Source organism: Oryzias latipes, chromosome 4, assembly GCF_002234675.1.
Source record: "Oryzias latipes chromosome 4, ASM223467v1".
Taxonomy (NCBI): domain Eukaryota; kingdom Metazoa; phylum Chordata; class Actinopteri; order Beloniformes; family Adrianichthyidae; genus Oryzias; species Oryzias latipes.
Window position 1 is genome coordinate 19,487,765 of NC_019862.2, and position 17,654 is coordinate 19,505,418.

The 17,654-nt window shown below is 36.2% G+C and overlaps 1 long non-coding RNA gene across 1 annotated transcript; it reads left to right on the forward strand.

Annotated features, from left to right (window-relative positions):
• Positions 1–15,239: 15,239 nt before the first annotated feature.
• LOC111947320 lies at positions 15,240–17,386 on the forward strand. The gene is made up of 2 exons (XR_002873124.1): positions 15,240–15,591; positions 17,002–17,386. It is a non-coding gene; the product is annotated as an uncharacterized LOC111947320 (long non-coding RNA).
• Positions 17,387–17,654: the final 268 nt, after the last annotated feature.

Genomic DNA, 17,654 nt, shown 5'->3' on the forward strand with positions numbered 1-17,654 from the left:
ATCTGACCAGACTGAATGCTGAAATCGCCAAACATGCCAGGCTTCTCAATAAGCGTAAGCAGATTGAGAACACTTGGGTAAAAGGCTGCAGGATTTACGTCAAACCACTTGGTCCACCAGACCGGTCCAAGGTTCTGGTTATTAACACCATGAAGGACTTTGAGAAGTGTTTGATCACGGACGTCTGAACCAACATGCAGTAATAAATCAAAGAGTCAAATCATATCAAGAAATATGACGCCTGGATTCATCGCTTTCTCCAAAAGTCTGAAGTGACCCTGAATTTTAGCAAAGTTCTGACCTGCAGACAACTTGACCTCAACTTTCAGTGCCGCTGATATCAGCTGAAGAAGGATATGGACCTTAATCTAATGTCTGCAGACACATAACATCGAAAAGATCCATAAACTCTGTTTAAACCCAGAAAAACGGCTGTTAATCAGCAGAAGATGGAAAACCAGCCTTGGTCTTTCAACAGAATATGGACCCTTTTTTTTATCTTATTTTATTTCACAGCATTACCTTATTATAAAAAAATAATAATAAAAAAATGCTTAATCAATCATTGAAAATGGTTAACTTGATTGATTTTTAATGATATTACCTCACTTGCTCCAAAAATTGAAAAATTAATTCATGATTTTTCCTAATGTAATTTTGCACATATTTTAACTCTAACTCATTTATTGCCATGAAGATTTTTGGAACAGTGTTATGTCTACTTTACCGATATAGTACTATTTTTTAATCATATAAATGACTTTTATAAGTAACATAATCTGCATATATTTTGGATAACTGATCTGCATTTGCCATGTTGATTTCTAAAATAGTTATTTTACATAATAATTAATTAATTCTTCCTTGTCATGTGCTTTATTGATGAATTATTCTTAATTCTGTCTGATAAAAGTTAGGAAACGGATAATTATAAATCATGTAATAAAATGGTTACGGTAGAACAGGGGTGGGATTATATAAATTTGCTTCTTTCCACTCCCTTTCAAGCAATATTTGTTAATATGTCTTATTATCCTCAGTTTGATGATGACAATTGTATTGTTTTTGTGCATTATTCTTATTTGATTGCTTGAAATAAACAATTTAAAATCAAATCAAAATCAAAATTGTGGCTAAAAATTATATGATCATAATCAAAACAGCACTGGGAACAACACTTTACAATAAATCACCAAACTTGGTACTGTTGTACCAAGTTTGGTACTGTTGTACCAAGTTTGACTGTACAATGACAATAAAGCTAACAGGTTGTGAATCTGTGTTCATGGTTGTTAACACAACCCTTTAAAAAACCAAGTTTAACATTGGCAACAGCAGTTTTCATCCCTCTTCACTCTTCTGCTGTAAGAGCAGTAAAGTGGAAAGCTTTAGTTCATCTACCAACAGACTCAGTAAATCATTTGCTTCATCGGGCCATCATGCTGTTAACCAGTTTCTTTAAGAAAAGTTGAATTAGCAACTGGTTGTGTTGTAGTGAGTAAGAATGCAGCTTTTTTTTACCTTTTTTTTCTGGTTCACACTTTTTAACCCTGGAAAATGATTGTTAGTTATTTCTTTAAAATGTTAGTCATTTATTTATACTGTGTGGGAGGTCAACTGACAAACATCTTTTCATTTTTTCCTTAGGAAAATAGAAGTAAATATCTATCTAATATATTTCTAGTAAACTTATGACCATTTTTTTTTCTTTGAGTGATTTTGTATTGTGTCTATCCCTCACAAAATATGGCATAAACCATTCCCAAGTTCACAGGTCAGTTCAGTGCCCATATTGTCTCCGGCAGCTATGCCTTTGTAATTATGCAGAAAAGTTGGATGCATTTCTACTTCAATGCCCCTTTAAAAGAACTGCAAATGAGCTATATCGAGGGCATTGACACCTCCTCCTACAAGCACAAATCCTTACTTTTAGGCATATTGCCAATATCAAGCTTGTTGGTCCTTTTTTTTTTTGCATTTTTGGTCTGGACCACACAGAATGAATTTCCTTATTTTTGTATTCAACATACCCTGTCACATCAGATCTTTTGCATATTTTTCTTTAACATTTTGAAGACAGAATTTAGGATTTAGAGCGAAATAGTGACATTCACAGGGCAGACATGAAAAAAACAGAAAAAGAAAAATGCACGGATTCACTTGTTGACCAAATTTCAAAAAACTGCTTCTGCATGTAGTAAAAAAGCACTCAGACGACAAAAAACGTTTGTAGGTGAAATAATGCTTCATACTGAGCTAAAACCTTTTAGAGTCAAATATCAACACAACAGAAACAAGTCATGCTATTTCAAATTGAAAAAATGAATAAATCCCTCTTCAGTGGTTGCTCTATCCTTGACAGCAACATCTTACCTCTTACAGCACATTTTGATGATATTGTCCCTCTTCAGTAGTTACTTAAACACCAATTCTTCATGCATTTGTTTAACTGTTTGTTCATTTAGCAGATTTTTAAGAATGGCAACGAGAGCAGAAGAGTCCTTGGCTTTCCTTTACCACTGTATCTCTAATTTTCCATCATTTTTCTTCATGTCTTCTTTTAGTGGTATTTTTATAACAATCAATCAAATCTGAGTGCGAGAAAACTATCTCGCCTGGATTTAATAGCAGTTTTTATTCACTTTTGCTGGTGATAAACACAGAAGCCCCTGATTAAAATACTCAGTTTTTATCAGTAATTGTATTCATGTTGACAAAATTGCTTGGCAAGTTTTGGTATTAAAAGCTAAATATATCTCTTTTTAAATTAAATACAATTTGTTTCATATATTTCAAATATATAATTTAACATGTTTCTCCCACCACACCATTTACTTGATAGTTATTTGATGTTAAAATTTTAAATGCTTTTGATAGATTCCCTCAAGACATTATCCTCTTTTCAAAACATTATCAACCCTACTGCTGTTTGTATATTAAACAATGAACTTTCAGTGGTATATTTGCGGTGCAAACACTGCATGTGGTTTGTTTAAAAAGTCATCATGTATTGTCATAGCACCAAATTACAGAACCACTCATTTTTTGTGTTTTTTGAACAAACTGTTGGATTTGGTGAGAAAATGGTCTTAAACTGGTGAAACCAGCTTCGATGTTTGTAGTTCAAGTTGGAAATAGGATATTAAAAATATCAAATAATTAATATATATACATGTGCCTATCTATCTATCTATCTATCTATCTATCTATCTATCTATCTATCTATCTATCTATCTATCTATCTATCTATCTATCTATCTATCTATCTATCTATCTATCTATCTATCTATCTATCTATCTATCTATCTATCTATCTATCTATCTATCTATCTATCTATCTATCTATCTATCTATCTATCTATCTATCTATCTATCTATCTATCTATCTACACAGTACAGACCAAAAGTTTGGACACATTTTCTCATTCAAATCAACGGGATATTCTTAAAAATTTCAAATGATTATTATATATACATGTGTCTGTAGATAGATAGATAGATAGAGAGAGAGAGAGAGAGAGAGAGAGAGACATAGAGACAGACAGACAGACAGACAGACAGACAGACAGACAGATAGATAGGAGTCTACTGCTGAACACTAGTATCAAGCTATAACCACTAGAAGCAATGTGGGACTCAGTGTTTTGCCGAAGAATACTTTGAAACATGGGCAGGCAAAGCAGGAACCAAAACTGTGATCCTCTAATCAGAGATCGACCACTCTACCTCTGGATCTGAGCCACCCCCAGTAATAATCTCTGAGAAAAAGAAAAAAAAAGTGGCTAAGCCATAATTATACTGTTACTAATATCTTTTGAATTAGATAAAATCCTACTCTAAACTCATGAAGTCTTTGATGAAGAGATCGAATGAGAATTTACTTTGAAATTTTCAAAAATTGAGTATTAAAAAGTTTGTTTGCTGAAAAAAGGTGGGTTTTTTTTGTTTTTGTTTTTTTAAAGAAAAACTTCTATAAACACAGATTAAGAAATAAACCAACCTCACTTTAGTCTGTTGCAAACATATTCAAATTCAAGGATTTTCCACTTGGTGCTACCTGGAGATAATGGCCAAATCCCCAGCTTGTGTGTCCAATGATGTGTGAGTTATTAGACTCTTACAGTAATCAAATAATTAAAAAAATGTATATATATATATATATATATATATATATATATATATATATATATATATATATATATATATATATATATATATATATATATTTATTTATTTTTTAACACCCAAATCCCAAGTCATTTTTTTGTTATTTTAGCTCCCTCTCAAGTCTAAGTCACTGCCTTGTGATCTAAAGATGAAACTAGATCTAGAGAAAAGAATTCATTCATAAAAAATTCATCATATTTTTAATTACTTTGGCATAAAAAACAATCTGATTTGTTACATTTTTGGGTTGGTTTTATTGAATAGATAGCCAAATTTGCTTTATAATGACTGATCTGACTGAAGACAGTAATGAAGTGCTTCTCTTTCACTTGCTTACACCAGGGAGTTCCCATTGAAATCTCATCATAATGGCAGCATCTGTGACTTCCATTTAATTTTGTGAAAAAGAAAAGAAAAATTTGAAGGAGAAATTAATTAAAATATGGCCAAGAGTTATATTTGGTGCAACATCAACCTGTTTTATGTTTGGTGCTTCGCATCACCCACGCCATCTTCCAGGCAAAAAGGATCATTTTAAAGGGTACAGGGCAAGAGTTTACAGTTCCACACAAAAACTGGCTGATTCATTCAACATTTGCACACTTAACACTATCTCTGTTAAACCACACAAGCTTTTAAGCGTAGATGACAATCCCTTTTTGCTTGGTTTTTGAGCCAGTACATTTTCTGTAAAAAACTTTCGTCTTCATTTTCGACCTCTTTTCACTGGTGGAATTGTTTCATTAAACAAAAGTTAAGTTCATCCTACTTCATCTTTGCCTTATGCTGCCTATTAAACAAAATTATTTTTGAAAGAAATGTACTGGTATACACAGATTCAAAAGGCTTATTTAGAAAATCTTCTTTTTTAATTGTTTTGTCATAGATTTTATAAAAAAAAATTCAAAATCTCATATTTTTGTGTGAATAGTTTTGCTTGAAGTCTCCCGTCACTTATATGAAGCATTGGTCTGCTGATCTTCCTGGTAGTCTGTGGCACTTTGATTACACCAGCTCTCAGCTTTATGGGAGCTTCTTTAATCTGATCTAATCTTTGATCTCCTTTGACCTTGAACTGTCTTTTCTTAGTGCTAAGAATGGTCACAGCACTAAACTGCAGAGCCATCAATAGAAGACAAGCTCACACATTCTGAGGAGTTAATACGATTTCTTTTTTTTACAAAGGACAAATTGAACAAAAATGTTTCTTAGACTTGTGCTGCATTTAGGTCGATGTTTTTCTCTTCTGTAAATAATATAAAAAATGTAAGAATCTAAAAGGATGTAATCCACGTCTAACTTGATCAAAGTCGAGATGTGGCTTTTTTTCTGAGACAGAAAGGCATTAAGCAATTTGCATCTTTTCCCTTGGCATCAAGAAAAATATATATATATTTGAGTGGATGATTCAGAGTTTTAGCACTACATCCTTTGGGTCCTCTCCTTTTTGGGGTTTGGGTCTTTGTGGATTGAAGATTAACACCTCAAAGACCTTTTGAACTTGATAGAAGTGCCAAAATTTTGCCTCATCTTGCCTCAAGAAGTGTCATCTTTGAGTTATCCCAACTTTAAGTTACTCACTTTCATGTTAGTGTGTGACTGAAGTGACAATTGTTTAAAGAACTCATTTTCTTATTGACCTGCGTCATGACAGTTTAGAAAATACCCTCTTGTTGATAAGTAGGCCCCTTTACATGCATGTCAAAATGGGAGAACTAACAAAAGAAAATCTTAGTCTGTGCTGGAGCTGTACTCTAAAACTTCCTGCTACTTTCTAAACCCCACCCGTCTCTTCTTCATAAACGTTCTGGTGCTTATATGGTTGAGGCATTAGTTTTGCAATATGTCTAGAAAATAAACACATTGCTGCTTTCCCCCTTTTCTTCCTCCGCAAGCAAGAAAAATCCGTTGTCTTGGATACGCAAGGCTACACATAAAGATGGAAACATGCAGGGACGTCTCAGACTCCTTCAGGAAAAATCTACATGTGTTAATCTGATATCTCATTATGGAATAACAGCCTTTCTAGAGAACAACAGATGCACGTTATTTGAAAAATCCATAACTCAAGAAATCAGAAAATGATTGGATATTTGATGTGCATGTTAACAGGTTCTGTGTTGTCTCTGCAACTGAATACTTCATCAAAGTGATTGAATATTCAAGGACAAAATTCACATAGTTTATAATTACTTGTTTCTGTCTGTGTCTGTATTGTCCACCGTCACGCTCTCTGCATTTTTTTCCCTTTCAGCTGTATCCTCCAGTGATTACCAGAGCAGCTGAACTGTTTCCAGCTGACCCTGACCTCCCTGTCTTCATTTTCACCCACTAGCTCCATGTCCTTTTATATCACATCTATTAAAGTTTGCTTCAGTCCTCCTTGTTGCATCCTACCTGGCAGCTCCATATTTAGCATCCTATCATTGTATCCACTCTTCCATGTCCAGAATGAAAAATCCCCCCCTGGTGCTGATGTTCATTTTTAATCTCGTCTGTCCCAAAGAGAACCTTAACATCTTCAGCTCGGCCTGTGGTCCACTGAGATTCCTGCCTGACCTCATCTGTCACTCCGTCCATCACCAAAGCAAACAGGACCAAAATCAGAGCCAATCCTTGACACGTGAACCTCAGCATCAGTCCCATGCAGCCAAATCCTGAATGACACAATATACTTTTCTATTAGTCCTGGTTTACTCATGCAGTGGGCATGCAAAAAAGATAATTATATAAGAAAACAGAAAAGTCACTGTTATGTTTCATAATGAACAAAAATTAAGCTGTAATGATATTGGATAATTCTCTGAATTCAGGAAGGACCAATAAAATAAAAATTCTTTATCCCCTTGATAATTGAATTTCTGGCTTGGAAAAAAGAAAACTCACTTATGTTTTGCTTTCAAGTGGATGCCAAATTAAGGTCATTTTCGATCCGTGGTTCAAGCCAAAGCTCCCATTTACAAAGCATTGCTCCTTTTAAGATGTAATTAAGACAGTTCACATGGCTCTATTGTGGTCAAAAATGAAAATAAATGTTTGATTTTTTTTAAAGACATCATCTGATGGCACAAAAACGGATAAATCTTGTTTTTGGTATGGAGCTCTACGGCGACAGGAAGCTCTTTTCTGGTTTTGAACTGAAAACAGAATTAAACCTCCCACATGTTCATTTGGGAAAGATACAAAAAAAAGAAACTTTAGTTCTGACTGAAGAGAAGAAATTGCAAGAAAATGTTTATTATAGCCATGCCACAGACTGGCGACCTGTTCAGGGTGTTCCCCGCCTTCGCCCAACAGTGGCCTGGTTAGGCCCCCGCAGCCCCGTGACCCCACAACAAATAAAATGGGTTCAAAAAATGGATGGATGGATGTTTTATTAGACAGAGTGTGATATTGTGGTCAAATTTTTTATATTTTATTTTTTTTATGTAACCCTTGTGCTATCCTAGGCACTTTAACATTGGGAGTTGGGTCATCTAGACCCACTAGACAGTGCTCTGAACCTTTTTTCTTCAATGATTTGTGATCTTCACTGGTGTCCATGGATTACATGAAATTTTTCCAATTCAATTCAATTCAATTCAATTTTATTTGTATAGCCCAAAATCACGACAACAGTCGTCTCGATGGGCTTCGAAGTAAAACATGAAATCAAAAGGATCACGAATACAAAGAGTTCAATAGAAAAATACTAAAATGAACTAACAAACTGACTAAGCTATACTGGCATCCCTGCCCTTAGACCCCCCTTCGCGGTAAGGAAAAACTCCCAAAAAAAACGGATTCCGGAAAAAACGATGAAACCTCAGGGGTGCCCACATGAAGGAGGGATCCTCCCCCAGGACGGACAGGCGATTTACCAGAACTCTTAGAGAAGAATTAACTTATCTAAATCTACAACTACATATATAAAAGTCCAGCAGACGAGCTTCATCCAGCCGTGGTTGTGGGGACAGTCAAAGGCGCGAGTCGAGCCGGAGACAGGAACCACAGCCAGGTGTAGGAGCAGGAGCAGAGACGAGGTACTCGGTCAGGTACAGAGCAGAGACGAGCCAGAGATGAGCCAGAGGCAGGATCCACAGCCAGGTGTAGGAGCAGGAGCAAAGGCGAGGTAAACGGTCAGGAACTGGAGCACGGATGAGCCAACTGGAGTCTGGAAGCACTCCCACTCCCCAGGAGGGGAGAGGAAAAGAGGGACAATACATGAATCGCACTGCACCAAACAGAGGCATGGAGAACTAAATGATAAATTATGATCAAGAATAGAGGAGAGGAAGGGTAGAAGTAAAAAAGGAAAGAGGACAGAACCCCAGTGCACCATAGTTACCCCAGCTTCAACTTCTAGCAGCCTTTTAAAAAAAATAGTTATTATTAAGTTTAATTTAAACAAACTAACATTAAGTTAAATAATCTCTGAATACTAGCTAGTCTGACAATAAGCCTGTCCAAAGAGGAATGTTTTCAGTCTAGCTTTGAATGTAGAAACTGAGTCGGCCTCTCTTACATGAGCTGGGAGTTTATTCCATAAGACAGGGGCTTGGTGGCTAAACGCTCTACCTCCAACCGTACTTTTACTAATTCTAGGAACCACAAGCAGTCCTGCATTTTGCGAGCGAAGTGTTCTGATTGGTTGGTAAGGGACTATGAGGTCCTTAATATAGGACGGGGCCATTCCATGTAAGGCCTTATAGGTTAACAGGAGGATCTTGAACTTAATTCTAGAATCAACTGGGAGCCAATGGAGCGAAACTAACACAGGAGTGATGTGATCTCTTCTGCTGGTTCCAGCTAACAATCTAGCTGCTGCGTTCTGAACAAGCTGGAGATTTCTTAAGGAACTCTTAGGACACGCTGCTAACAAGGAGTTACAGTAATCCAGCCTCGACGTAACAAATGCATGGATGAGTTTTTCAGCATCACTCTTAGAAAGTATATTTCTGATCTTAGCAATATTTCGCAGGTGAAAAAAGGCAGTTCTACACGCCTGAGATATGTGAGCCTTAAATGATAAATCCTGGTCAAGTAAAACCCCAAGGTTTCTAACTGTGGAATTGGGGGCTATACTTATGCCATCCAGGGAGACTATCTGAGCAGACAGAGCATCTCTGAGGTTTTTAGGACCAAGTATAATGACCTCAGTTTTTTCTGGGTTCAAGAGGAGGTAATTAATTGTCATCCAGGTCTTGATGTCACTGATGCAGGCGTTCAGTTTCTCTATCTGGTCATTCTGGTCAGGCTTCATGGATAAATACAACTGCGTATCGTCGGCATAACAATGAAAATTAATGCTGTGTTTCCTGATTATGTTTCCTAGGGGTAACATATAAAGCGTAAACAGGATCGGTCCCAAGACTGAGCCCTGTGGGACTCCATAGTTGACTCGAGTGCACTGAGAGGAATGGCCATTTACATTAACGAACTGATACCTATCAGACAGATAGGATTTAAACCACTGGAGAACCACCTTTATCCAACTTTGTCATGGTAGGAATAACACGTCAATGCAAGGATGGGGTCATCCAAGATAGCACAAGGGTTAAATAATATTTCAAATGCAATATGTGGATTAATGGATCCAACAGAACATAATACAAATCAGTTTTTGGGGGATGTTTTCTGTATTTTGTAAAGGGATAGTTTTTTTGAACAAATCCTTCCTAACCCTTTCTGTACATCACTTCAGTTTTCCTTTTTTTTCCTCAATAGATTTTCTTCATAAATTATCTCTGCTGGGCACCTTCCCTCCAACAATGTTATTCTGTGGAATGTCCATGATTTTCGTGAAAGACTCTTCTAATAAAATGAATATTTGTTAATATTGTTAATGTCATGTTATCAGAATAAAACACATTGTCTGTTTTTCCTTGATTAGTGACTACAAACCTATTCAACCACTATTCTTGTCCTTTTTTTTCATTCAAAAGCTTTTCACCATGTGTCTTACATTTTCTCATCATGTTCTGCTTACTTGTTAAATCCTTCTCAGGAAATGTTCCTCATTTCAGTTTTATCTGGTCTTGACTACGTCCTTTGGCTCTTTAAAAAAAGAGCAGAACAACGTCTGCCAGAATCCCGTTAGTCAACAGCACTGCACGGGTTTTAGGTTTGCATTCAGTTTTTGCTGCAATGTCTTTTCTGACACAACCCTTTAAGCCTGGAACCAGCAATGAAACAACACTGGGTTGTCTCCCTATCTCTCTTTTTAAGATAAGTAGCTTTCTGGCATATTGAAAGACATATAACCCATTCAAATATGTTTTATATTTACAATGCAATTTTTCAAAAAAGGTAGCACTCTGAACAAAAACAGAAATCTTTTATTAAGCTGCAGTATTCTTTCTGGTGCTCAAGATAAACTGTTGTAGTTCAGCTCACAGTTTTATTTATTCATTTAAAAGTAATGTATTATTGATTGGGAGAATTCTTTGCAATTGCTTAAATTGTACAGTTGTGAACTAGAATTTAGTTTTTACGAGGAATGGCTTCTGCAGGATCTTTGTGCAGAAATGTTGCAAAACCCAGATGTAAGAATAAACGTTTTTTTCAAAATAATAGAGCTCCCTTTTTAGCCATTTGCTCAGCTGCTGCACAGAAAATGTTAAGAAAAAGGGCTGCAACTTACTGAGTATTCTGTCTGGCTGTAAGCAGTGAAGACTGACATCTTTTAGGTAAATTAAAATAAAAAGAAAGCACATGTTTTCTTGCAGGAAAAATGCATTAATGCCAAGTTCTGCTTAAAAGGATTTACCATTTTTGTTTTAAGAATCCAGCATTATCATCATATGATGCATTGATGCATTACATAAAGTTTTTGTTAAATGATAGAGATTTAACCCTTGTGCTATCTTAGATGACCCCACCCTTACACTGAGGTGTTCTCCCTACCATGACAAAGGTGGATAAAGGTGGAAATATTTCATGTAATCCATGGACACCAGTGAGGTTCACAAATCATTGAAGAAAAAAGGTTCGGAGCACTGTCTAGTGGGTCTAGATGACCCAACTCCCAATGTTAAAGTGCCTAGGATAGCACAAGGGTTAAATAGGAGAGTTAAATTGTATTTATCAAATAGATGCAATAGCTTTTTAACAGTAAATGCTAAGTGGATGCAAAGGAGAATAGATGGCAATAATGTCCTAGAATCAGTGTTCCACTACGGAAGTGGAAAGCGAGTGTCCTAGCAACCGCAGTCCTCTGTTTCCTTTTTCAATTGGCCATTAGTATGATGCCCCTGAAAGAGTTTCAAAAGTTGCAGCTTCCACAAGATTTTTTTTTCCATCTTTTTTTTTTTTGATGGGAAAAAAACAGTTGCAGAAGATTTACTGCATCCTCATAGTTTTTATTTTAGTTACTTTTTTTGTCCTCCAAACTCAAAACAATGTCAGCAACTCTGTGCTGTGATTCACTCGCTGTTATTGAACGACCATAAAAAAGGCCACTTACTAGCTTGACCATTAAAAACTAAAATAATATAATTTGTATTGCCTCTGGATAGCTGTCCCTGAAAAAGCTCAGTTAATATTATACATGCATAGCTTTTCTTTAGTCAAATAGGAGCAATCAAAAGAGCTCATTTAATGCACGTTTCTATTTTGTTGTCAGATGGCATATATTTGATTTTAATATGTAGTATAGGTTGGTTTTACCTTTAAACTTTTATTTCCCCTTTTCTAATTCTTGAATCATTTCCTGAACAGAATTTTTGATTTCTGATTTTTTTAGCACAAAATGTGAGAGTCGATGGAAGATAATAATTGTCACAGCAATGTTTGCATTTGCTGTTCAGTCAGTGGAAGCTGCCTCTTTCTGTTCACATTAGTCACTCAAGGCAAGTTGGAACTCAAAATAGCCCACTGGGAGGAAAAAGAGGATGAATGTGTTAACTTGTGCAGTAAACATGTTCCAGGTGTCTTGCATGCAACAGTAAGTCTAAGCTTCCTCCAACACACAACCCTGAGAAAATAAACCTCGTTCTACAGGAGAGGGAAGAAGATTTGTTGATAATAAAAGAAGGATCTGCATCACCAGGGAAAGTTCAGCGGAACTGTTAGGAGTCAAAGTAATAGATTTGGTTGCGAACAATCACCTGGGATTCACCTAGATGTTACTCAAAATGAGACATCTCTAAAATCGATTGCAAATTTTGATTTATACTTTCCTTCACGGAGTTGTCTTAGACACGTTTTAACACATTGAAATAAAAACGCAGATAAACCAAAGCGCTGAACCCCCTATAATGAAATTCAAAACCCCTGCAGAACAGGGTTTTGAATGTTGCATTCATCTCCCAGCCTATTTAAAACCCTCAGTCATTTATAATTTATAAATTTAATAGTGTTACATTTGCATACAGTTCTTTGATGTTTATCAGCGATATTTTTCACTTGATGGAAAAAAAAAACCCGGATTTAATTGATTTTATCCAGTCTTCATTTAATAAAACAGTAAACAGTCACACAAGATTTGTACAAGGAGTAAATATACTGAAATGTTTTTATGACCAATACTGCAAAAACATCTTCTGACCAGAAAACAAAATGAAACTTCCAGATTAAAGCACATTAAAACATGAAAGCACACAGAGTCAGGTTAGTCTATTGAATAATCTCTGTTCTATTTCAAACAAAAATTAAAAAACAAAGAAAAAAATCCTCTTTAACAATCTTAAATCCTCTGGATATTACTTTGCCTCCTTGTCCAGATTTCATACAATACTATTTTAGAAATGATTTTTTTTACGTACCTGTTTAATAACTTACTCATTCACCTAAAACAGTGAAACTTGGGATGGTCTTTGATTGCTATGAAACAGTTAAATCCCCAATTTGATGAATATTGTGTTTTTAACATGTTTTTGTGACATTTTTTTCATGATGGAGGACATATGTACGGAAAATTAAGATTCAAATTGGTATTCTGAGTATTTCTTTATTCATATTGTTATGAACCAGGAGCAGTCATAAAAGCGCCATTGGAAAAAGCTTGTTAGTTTGACGTAGAAGCATCTGGCTCAAAATTATACGGCTGGATACCTCCATTATTGACCGCTGTTTTTTGTTGCACTGCCAATGTTATGTTGGGGTTTTGAGGGGCCGTAAGCTAACAGCAGAACATGTAAACAGATTGATGATGGAAGGAGACAGGCTTACTCAGCACCTTTTGTCCCGCGCACAACTCAAAGGCAAATTTCTTTTTTATTTTTAACTTGTTTTGTCAGAGCGACAGATTTTATTACAAAAAGAGGTTACGTATTTTCGGGTAACCAGGGTGTAAGTTGGTATAAACCCCTTTTAGTTTTTTTGTTATTTTTTTGTTATGTTTTCTGTTAAAAATATATATATATAAATGTATATATATTGTTAAGAATAGTTAGAAACTCCCTTTAACTTTTTATTACACTAATGGTTCAAACTTAATTCATTGAGCATGTCTTATCATCTCAAAATTATATTAGCACACTATTTTCTCACAGTTTCTTCTGATCCTCCCTTTTTCTTTTGTGTGCGCTCTGCTAAGCATCCGTGAAGGCCTCAGAGGTATCTTCATTTTAGCCTTGAAATGCTCAGCTACAACAACCTGTGGACGGGATTTTCACATCATTGTCCATCGTATAATCTTCTGAATATGCAAATGCAGGGTTTTTATACCAAGCCCATCTTTCTGCTCTTCGGTGTGCAGACTTTGAATGCATTCTGTTCATCTGTCTGTAACCCTCCGTACAATCTGTCTGTGCTGCTTGTATGGAGTAAAACTTCCAAAAAGGTAAGTATTTGCCTCTGAGTCATTAATTCGTCTCTGTGTGCAGCGAACTGTGGGTACGAACCTTAAATCTTACCTTTTACAGTCCTATTTAGAAAAAACAGTTTCCTTATATATTTATATATATACATCTATATATCTATATGCATCAAAGGCACAGTTCTAATGAACTCCTGCTGCTCTGCCGAAACTCTTTCCTAAGAAAACAATACAGGTTTTTTTTTTTGTCTGAAAATGTAAAATTATAATGTAAACACCCATGTAAACATCTTTAAAATATATCAAAATATGATTGAAGAGGGAATTTAAATCCTTAGGTTGAAAATATCCATGTATGACTTGATTTTTACATAAAGTTAACAATCACTCAAGATCAGTTCACTGAACCAGGGAGGGACATTTACAGAGCTAAAATATTGACCATTTTTTATCTTTTGAACAGTCACTGTTCTTGACATTTCTGTTTTTGTTATTAATGTCTAAGCTCTTCTTCCCCATAGTTTTAATTACGTTAATACACTCTCTGTGGTCTATGTCCCACTTTAATGGAAGTATGACCTATTTGCAATTTTTTATAGGAATGTTGGAGAACGTTCTTTAAGATTAAAACCCAAACTGTCAGCCTTCTGCCATCATCTCAGTGCTCATTTCCAATAACTTGATGCAACAAATGAACTCTTTCTGCTGCATTGAAGATGTGCCTTGGTGTCTTTCAGCCTCTAAAGCATTTGTCTCTCTCTGTCTCTGACAATATGCAGCAGGCAGCAGCCTGTTCTCTTTTACAGCAGGGCCAATGAAAAGGCATCTGCATTCCCTGAATAGCCATCATGCAAAGGCGTCGGAAATCTTTGTTGTTGCGTTTTCACAAGAAAAGCCAGAATAGCATGGTTGAACAATGACGAATGACTAGAAAGTGAGTCTGAAGTAGAGAAAAGACTGAAAATATACTTGTTATCTAAAAAGTATACATACATTTATTTGTATAAAAGCGGAGGCAAACAAAAGACTGAGCCCCTGATGTATTGTGACAACAGCTTTCAAAAGTTGAATTGATGTACTGTGTAATTGTTTTGTCAGGATTTCCTGTGATTCGGGCTTTATAATTAAATTTAAAAAAGCACAATAAAAAAGAAGACAATTGCTTTTACAACCCCCTTAATTTTAAATGATGTTTAAATGTAATAAAGTATCTTCTTCATAAAAAAAACTTAAAAAAAGACAAAAGTTTATCACCTGTCTTCGATTGGCAACTGATAACTGAGGATAAGATCACATGAAAAAGACATATGTAGCCCACTTAGGAAAAGCATTTATTTTTTCCTACAGGTTTTTAAAGGGTTAATTTTCCTACTGGCAATTAAAGGGTTAATTTTTCATTTGCGGTAGAGATGGTTTGGCCCTCCAGGCATACCATGCAGGGCTCTGTGGAGGGTGCCATCTTGTGTCTGCGTGTTTTTTTCTTGCAAGCACGAGGCAGAGAAGGAGCTGCGTGACCAGCAGAGAAAGATCGGCAGCTTTATAGACGGAAGAAGAAAAATAAGTTGAAGAATTAAAAGAAGCTACTTTTTGTTTTTTGAGATCGGTTACGTTGTGTGCCGAAAGAACATTTTCAGAGCGGCTACGTTGTGTGAACGTGTCGTGTTTAAGAATTCTTGGAAACTCCGGTGAGTAGGAAAGAGTTGTATATGGAGTTGACGGTTATGTTTTAAATTAAATTCTGTTAAAAAGGGGAACAAAACAATTCGGAGTATGTAGAAAATGTTAATTTGTGTATTAACTGTGTTATTAATGTTTACTTTATTTGATTTCTTTCTGGTATACATATGCGTGAATATGTAATTTTTGAAAAGTTAATTGAAAAGGTGGTTGAAGTATTCATTGTTTAAAAAGAATTGGGCTGGCCTGCGTTGGGCTCTTCCGGCGCGGCGGGGGGCTGCTTTCCTGGCTGGGCTGGGGCGGCGCTCTCTTTCCCTCTGCGCCTCCCTGCTCTCTGGCTCTGGGGGCCTCGCGGCGGTCCTGCTGGCCCTGGCCTGGGTGGCGGTCTTGGTCGCCCGGGGGGCGGTTGTTCCCTGCCTGTTCCCGTATGGCGTTGGGGGAATCCCGGCTGCCGCTGCTGCTGCGGCGGGGGTATGGGTGTGGGGGTGGCTGGGCGCTCCTCCTCCTTCTTTTCACATTCCACCATCCATTTTAGAAGAACATAAACACTCACCTGAGCACTGGTGTTAGCTCACCTTTGCACTTATAGTTTGCATGATTGAATGAATGAAAGATTTCACACTAGTTGGTTTAAAGGCATAGGTATGCGTTCGTGAACACTATCTGTTTTGTGTACATGTTGACATGTGGACATTTTTGCGGCTAGCAGGTGTGTTGATAATATTTGAGTGTGTGTGAACAGGCCCCGCCCTTTTTGTACTACATTTGAACTGTACCGTAACGATAAACAACCAGTAAACCTGTCTGCTCTATGCTGCTTCATGGTCTTACCCCCCTTCCCCTCCTATTATCACCCTCCTACCCCCCCCCCCCCCTCTCTCTAACGTCCCTCTCTCTTCTTCCCCTCTTTCCTTTTCTGTCCGGTCCAACACCAAAGATTTTCAAACATGATTGAAATTAATAAAGTTTGGCCTCAATTACAAAAGGGGTTTATTCAGTCATACCTTTGGTTTGTCTGAAGATTAATAACCCCTCTTGTTAAAATAAAATATGTCCAACACAAGAGGCCCTCAGCTCTCATCTGTTTGCCTAGCTGTTGGACAGGACAAGTTAAAAAAAAAAAAAAAAAAGAATTGTATTATACAATGGTTATAATAATTTTATTTGTTAAAACTTTATTCATACAGTTATTTTTTCAGATTTGTGGAAAGGGAAATTCCTTTTACTAATAATAATACTTGTTAAAAGGATTACTGAATTTTTTGTTTGTAAAATGGTTTTGGTGAACTACTAAAAAAAAAGAAAACCATAAAAACAATTTCCAAATTACAGGGAAAAGATACTGAGTTTATTGAAAGATGAGATCTCACTTGAACTATAGATTATAATGTGTCTGATTTATTCTGTACTATGTGCAGAATTGTTTTGATGACCCTCAATTGTAGCTCGGACTACAATTCTTCGTTGGAAGTCGATGGCGAGCCAGGCGTAGAACGAGAGTATCCTGTTGTAGATTGAAGTACAGTGTGGCCAGCTGTTACTGATTCCCATCAACAGGATATAACCCAATCTGACAGGACAAGAGATAAGGAATATTCCTATACACATTCATTTATCCTACCCGGGTAGAGAACAAATTGAGTGCACAAACGAGACAAAGGACAATTTATTTTATACTATTTTTTTATAAAGCTGATTTATTTTGTAAAAGAAATTCAGTTTAGGAAGAAATTATTGTTTATGTTGTTGTTCTATTTTGTGTTGTGAAAGGTAATGGAATAAACCTGCCCTCTGTTATTTAAACACATTGTTGTTTTTTTTCTTCTCTTCGTAAATAGGACCTAGTAACTTTGTGTAGCTTTTGCTGGTTAAGTTGACACAAGTGCTACACATACACTGTACATGCTTGAAAATTATATTTGTTAAATGCAAATAGACATTTTCCGTCTGGGCGGATGTCTTGTGTTATTATATAGAAAATAATCATTAGCAATTCCAGGTAAACATTATGCCTCTTAATGTTGATTATAACATTTAGTTAGCAAGAAATGAAAAAAGTAAACAGACACAG